This window comes from Frankliniella occidentalis, unplaced genomic scaffold (assembly GCF_000697945.3).
Source record: "Frankliniella occidentalis isolate FOCC.00 unplaced genomic scaffold, Focc_3.1 Scaffold17, whole genome shotgun sequence".
Classification (NCBI taxonomy): Eukaryota; Metazoa; Arthropoda; class Insecta; order Thysanoptera; family Thripidae; genus Frankliniella; species Frankliniella occidentalis.
In genome coordinates, this window is record NW_026267147.1 from 2,177,292 (window position 1) to 2,184,068 (window position 6,777).

Here is a 6,777-nt window from a genome sequence, read left to right on the forward strand (position 1 = left end):
AGAGACAGAGAGGGACAGAGAGAGAGGGACAGAGAGAGAGGGAGAGAGATTTGATTTGATTTGATTTATTGACACCATAATATGGTTACATAGATTGATTAACATAAGTTTTAAGGCTTGCTTAGCTAGCAAAGTCAAAGTTTAAAAATTCATCAACAGAATAAAATACATTTTCAACAAGGATGTTGTACACTGTTGTGGTAAATTTGTTTACAGGTAGATTTTTTATTGAGCATGGAAGAGCATTAAAAAGGCGTGGACCTAGATAGGTGATGTCCTGCTGGCATGTCACGAGATTCTTTTTGGGGATGATTATATTTTTATTGTGCCTGGTGTTATGGCTATGGATGGTATTTTTACATTTGAATAATTGTGCATTTTGTTTTACATACTTCAGTTGTTCGTAGATAAATAATGATGGTAGAGTTAGTATTTTCAGGTTTTTGAAGTATGGTCTACAACTTGTGGTATTTCCAACATTCACCATACCCCTGATGGTTTTCTTTTGTAATATGAAGATGCTACCTGCTTGATTAGAACATCCCCATAGGGTTATACCATAATACAATAGTGAGTGGAAGAGAGCAAAGTAGGTGACTCTTGCCGAGTTTATGCCACATATTGATGAAACTCTCCTGATGCCATAACTTACTGGAGACAGTTTGCTATGCAGGTAGAGAGAGACAGAGAGAGAGAGAGAGAGAGAGGGACAGAGAGAGAGGGAGAGAGAGAGAGAGAGAGAGAAGGGGGGCAATACGCAGAGGAACAAGGGAGGTAGACCCCATTCGGAGTGATAGTTTCAGAATCCAGCGCGTGCTTTTACTTCTTTAATTAACAGGAATGGGGGTCGTTCGTCGCCGCAGCAGGCACAGGGCGTCGTTTGACATACCAGAAGGGGCGTCATTTTCGCCTCGCGTTGTTGGTTTGTGTGTCGATGCGTTTATGGAGCCCTCCCATGAGCAAGATACCCCTCGACGCCCGAGACGCTCGTGCCGCCCGTGACGCACCCCATGGCGGCTGCGCGCCCCGCGGGGCTCCACGGCGGGCCGGGCCGGGCCGCCCTTGATTCGCAGTCTAGAGTGTCGCTCAGCGCTGAAATCGGATCGCTGCGGCCTGTCGGCCCGGCGGCCCGGGCTTCCAGACGCTTTGCATGAGCAGCGGCAGCAGCGCAGATGTAACCGCACCACCGCAGCACCGAGCCGCGCGGAGCAGCGCCTACAGCCCCCGCTAGCTTCGTGTTGTCACGCACAAGGTTTCACAATCGCGAGCGCACACCGTGACTGCTGGAGCCGAATTAGTAAAGTGTAGCAAAACGTAAATCATGATGGTACCAGATCGCACTACTTACAGTCGTTATCGCAGGCCCTCTGAAACGTGGGTTTTTGGTAGTTGCGGGAGGGGTAACATTGTTATTACAGTATACGGTATATGCATTTATTTAGAACAAAAACATACCTGTAAGTACTCTAGCATGATGAAAACATTTTTCATTTTGTTTTTATCGTGTATTCCTACGCCACTACTATAAGAGAATGGAGGCCGAGCTACGTACGAAACGGCACAAGAAGCATATATATGGCGACGACATCAACAACCAGCAACAACGGCGGCAATAGTAATAATAATCCAAACGGTTCTGGTAGCCGTGCACGCCCAAAGCCCTCGCGCGACATTACCTAAGTCGAGAAGGGTTTCGTTGCTCCTCTTTTCTCTGCGGTTTTGGGCGCGGCGGCGCCGGGCAGGTCGGGGCGAGGCGGGGTGGGTACAGAGGGGCCACAAGTGAGGCGCGTGGACCCAGAGGCCCCCATCAGGGACTTCCCCTCCCGCCTCTGGCCTCCTCCCCAGGACCGTCTGGGGGCTACCTTCTACTCGGGGAGAGAGAGAGAGAGAGACAGAGAGATTGGGCGGGAGAGATGGTAACGTTTTGGACGTAACAGCGTGAGACCCCCCGGAGAATAACAGCGGTATATGAGGACCCCACCCCCACCCATCGCATTATGTGGCTGCAGCCTGCAGCGGAAACAGAATTAAACGATAAATCATTTTTCATTTGTTTGTTATTGTTTTAATTCCGGCGGGAAAAGTGCTGTCGATTGTCCTGCGATTTTTATCACCACCGCCAGGTCATTGAAAGGAGGCGTTGACGCTCAGAGCGCCACTCTCTTCAGTTTCCGCGCGTCACCCGCCCACGTTCGTCCACTGCAAATCTGAATTAATTCTATTTCCTGGCATATATTTCAGTTTTTTCCCCTTTTATTTCTTTTTATATTTTGTGTGGAGTATGTTCATTTTATGGTCATTGTTATCCTACTCTTTTTTTGCTTGTTTTTTTTTCTTCATTTTACTGTGATGTGATGCGACCCTGCCAGACCACAGCTCCTAGTTGGATGCTTTTAATAATTAAGGCCTGCCTGGCCCGGCACACTCGCTCGCGCCATCTAGCGGGCGCTCGCCAAAGCTGGCCCTCGGGCCAAGCGGCCGCACTACGGACCTCGACGTAACGAACGACTGTGCCGCCCTGGAATGAAGATGGAATAACAGGTTAAAAACGGAGAGGCAAAGTAAAGAAGGGAGTACAGCTTGGCGCGTCGGGGCAGGGGAGCAGGGCGGTGGCGGCGGCGTGCTCCTAAGCCATGTTACGTTTTGTGACGTCGAGTGGTGGCGGGGCGGGGCGTGGGAAGGCCCTACGCATGGCGTCCACCACACAATCCAACACAAATAAATTTATTAGCACACGTGTGGGTCGGGCTGGCCGAGCTGGAGGGCTTTTGGCCTGCGTGCCCCCAGGCGGCCCCCGGGCGAGCAGTCAGCGAGCGGCTCACATACGCGAGGAGGGAAGGGACAGGCTGCTCTGCTGTTAGTTGTTGGGCGTGTTTTTGTTGTTTGGGCGGCCGAGCGGTTCACCTGGGGAGGGAAATAGAACCAGAGCGACAGTAATGCCTGTTGTTTGCCCCCTCTGAAGGTCCTGCTGCAGCAGCATGGGGGCCGTCCATGAATCACGCGAGATGTGAGCAGAACGACTGAGATGCACGGATACACAGTACATTTCAAATAATGAAGTGCGAGGGTACATGTGATAGTCATAAAATTCATATTATAAACTTACGAATTTTCGTTTTTTTTTCTGTATAAAGATATAAACTCCTAAAATAATTTACATCTTCACATTTGCTTTAAAATAATATTACCAATAAAACACTCACCTCTTTCAGTTATTGGTATATTGTAAAACATTGTGTAGGATTTCTCGATACAAAAAATGTACTTCACGAACAAGACTCGTATGACTTGCCTCGAGAGCTCGAAGGAGAGTTCCCCTCCCGACCTGTCATACGTGACACGTAGGCCTCCGGAAGCGGACGGGGAGCAACAAGGGGAGGAAGTGCGCCAAAAGGAGCTTATTTCCCAGCGTGTGTGTGTGCGGTGCTGGGGGACCTGCACACCCTCGGGGAGACTTAGCTACGCAATTTATGGGTGGTCATGTTGGGAGCGAGGCGTGGCGGGGCGTGGCGTGGGCTAGAGATAGAGACAACAAACAGTACATGGTAACAGGCTCACCCGCTCCACTTGCACATCTTATGCCGCTACTGCCGCCGCCCCGGCCCGGCTTACATTGTGTGCACCTTACAATGCGCGAGGTCAAAAGATTTTATTTCCCGTAGGCATTACCACCACCACCTTGTCGTCACAACTCTGCGTACAACGTACAACGGACGTAATATGTGCCTGGGTAAAAGTCTACCTCTTTACTGTTTCACGATTTTTCGAGGCAAGTAAATTTGAACTCACACAAGGTATACGCACAACTTGGAGGCTGAAACAGCATTTTCTACCTTGTCAATTCAAATATATTTGATTCTTGAAATCGTTTTTCTCGATCCCTTTACTGTAATGTTACAAAACTAGTTGAAAACTGTTTCATAAGGAGAGGGATTTAAAGGATTTTCTGTTAGGGGCGAAGGGACGCCGCCGGTGGGACTCGGACTTGGGAGGCCTGTGATGTAGAGCTCGTGCTCAGAGCCCACATGCCGCTGGGCGCCTAGGAAGTGACGAGATGAGACGGAGGGTCGGGTGCGACCGAATCGCCCATTGTCAGAGCAGCTTTGACGAGGCGTCCTTATGCAATGTGCCAAACGAGCAGACGCCCGGCGCTGAACGCCCGTGTAGCACGCTGTTCGCTTGCCGTTCGGTAGCATCTGGTCTGGCCTTTCCCCCTCTCTCTAATCTGACGCGCCTATTCATCTCCCCTCGCCTTCCTGAACATTCGAAACGTTCGAAGCCAAAGCCCCCATTTCTCTTGCGGACAAAGCTCTGTCAGGTGCTTTTACAACTTGAATTTGTCATACTAAAAGTGATCAGAGTGAAAGGAGCTGACCCAGTGAGAGACAACAGGGCAAACACCTCGGCACATACGCGCGCACATGTGTGCACACACAGGACAGAAAATTAAATATGACACCAATTAGTCAATTTCTCTTTGGTGGTTGAATTCAAGTGCGTCTTCAAAATTGGTCATGGTACATAACTTATAAGTTATAGACAACTTGTTTGCATATTTCGACATTTCGCCTTTGACAAGGCTAAACTCTTGCAGTGCACTGTTGTCTACCATCTTTATTAACTTTTGCAATGATTTTCATGCGGAGTTGCACATGGCTTATGTGAGCCTCGGGTGCCGACCTGAATGGTGGTCGATTTTAGCCGCGGAGCGCCCGTCCCGGTGTTCCCATAGAGAAACTGTGTCCCGCCTGGGTCGTGATGTAGAGCAGAATTCAGAACGGAAAGCACCGCCGGTAAATAAGTTGTTGTAGGGTTTGTTTCTTCCCATCCATACTTATTGTTGAGCCGCTGCGGGGCTTGCTTTAGCATCGCTCGGCGGCATCAAAATGTGTGTCGCCAGAGACAAAAGTTTTTTCTTTTTCTGTATAAACAATGAATTTGGTTTTTTCATGTTTGTTCCAAGAAGACGTCGTACAGAATTTAGGCCACACCACACCCCATACGCCCCCCCCCCCGAAGAAAACCACACACACACACACACACACACACACACACACACACACACACACACACACACACAGTAAAAGGTCTTTCTTCAAAAGAGTTCTCCTTTAAGAAATGCCCTCTGCTCTGCCCTCTCTTGTTTATTGATCTCCTGTTGGAGTGGTCGATAAAGCAAGCCTCTTAAATAATTTGCACGTGGCAGGAGTCGAATGCCCCAAACCCTGCCCGCTGGGGGGGGATCGCCTCGCGCCTCGCGCCTCGCACACGCAATCTTGATGGACACTGGCAGCGCGCACGGAGGTACGCGACGTGTCGCGGCACCCGCGGAGGGTGGCGCTATCTGTCTGGCAGACAAAATGCGCGGACAATCACCGAGAAGGATCAAAGAGCTCCCAACAACAACAACACAGCCAGCTAATAGCAATCCCCCCTCGCCCCCCCTTCCCTCCGTTTATCGGCGCGTACGCAGAGCGGGAGTGGGGTGCGACAAAGTCGGCGGCGGTCGGGAAGCGCATGCGCTGTGTTGTTGTGACGCCACCTGCTCATTTGATACGCCATTATCGTCGGGGTGTTTTGTTTCGTCCATTGTGGGAGCTTTCTCCTCTCGGCGCGTTGTGCACGATGACGATCACGGCGCGCAATTAGCCAGCCGGTAGTGTGTCGCACGGTAGTAGTTTGTGGTTGTTTTAAATCTTTTATTTTGAAAAGAAAAAAATAGTTGTCGTGTTTTTTTTAGCAATTATCATTTTGATGTGATTTGATGTGATTATCATCAAGTTTTCACTTATGTGAGGGGTTAAATTAGATGTGTCAAACATATGATTACAACGGAGATGGATTTTAAAATTTCTGACGCATTGATCCGTGGAAAATCATCATTTTATGCACCCACGAAAATTGATTAGCTTTGAAAACCAACGTATTGTTCGCCTAATGGGCACCATAAAATATTGTTGATACCACATTCACATGGTTGTGAGAACAAAAAATATGGTTTACACCGCATCGCTATCGTTCTCAACCATAATTTAATGGTGCTCTCTGACCACAACCATACGATGGATGCCATACATAGTGGGTTTTGCGTAATGCTAGTTTGTTGCAAATTTGTTCATTGTTGTCAGTGAGTCATACTCATGTGTCCCCCCCTCTCCCCCAACTCTTCTTTTTTCACATCCCGCGACGCCCGCGGCCCGTCTCTTTGACACGCGGCCGCGAAAATCACTTCTCGCGGCCCCTTCTCCTTTCTTAGTTCGCAAAAGTAGAGCCGCCATGCCAATCGCCGCATGCAAAACCCCCTGCTTGCTCCCCGCCTTTCTCTGTTTGTGCGTGAAAGTGCGAAGGCGCGGGAGTGACGAACAGGACGGCCTGTGCCTGTGCACCTGCCGGTGCAACGCGTCGTCGGGCTGACCGGTCGGGGCAGCGGCAGTCGGTCTTGTTGTCGTCGCCGCCGTGTGCACCGCGACGACGGCCTGCCCGCCTCGTCCTGGCCGCAGCAGCAGCCTCAGCAGCCGCCGGGTCGGCGCTGCGCAGTCTGTTATTTGTAGAAATCACTTTCCTGTCTGTTAGCAGCGAGCGTCCAGGGCGGCGTGCCATGCGGCCGGCGGCGGCCCGCTCGGGCGGCCCCCGGCACATCATCTGCCGACGGAGCGCGCGGAGCGCTGCACACACGGGACGGGCATCACGGAGTAACATAGATGGAGCCTCGGCTATGCAAACCGGAAACGTTCCGAATCAGGTCCGGGGCTCGGAGTTTTGGACACTGACCGCCAG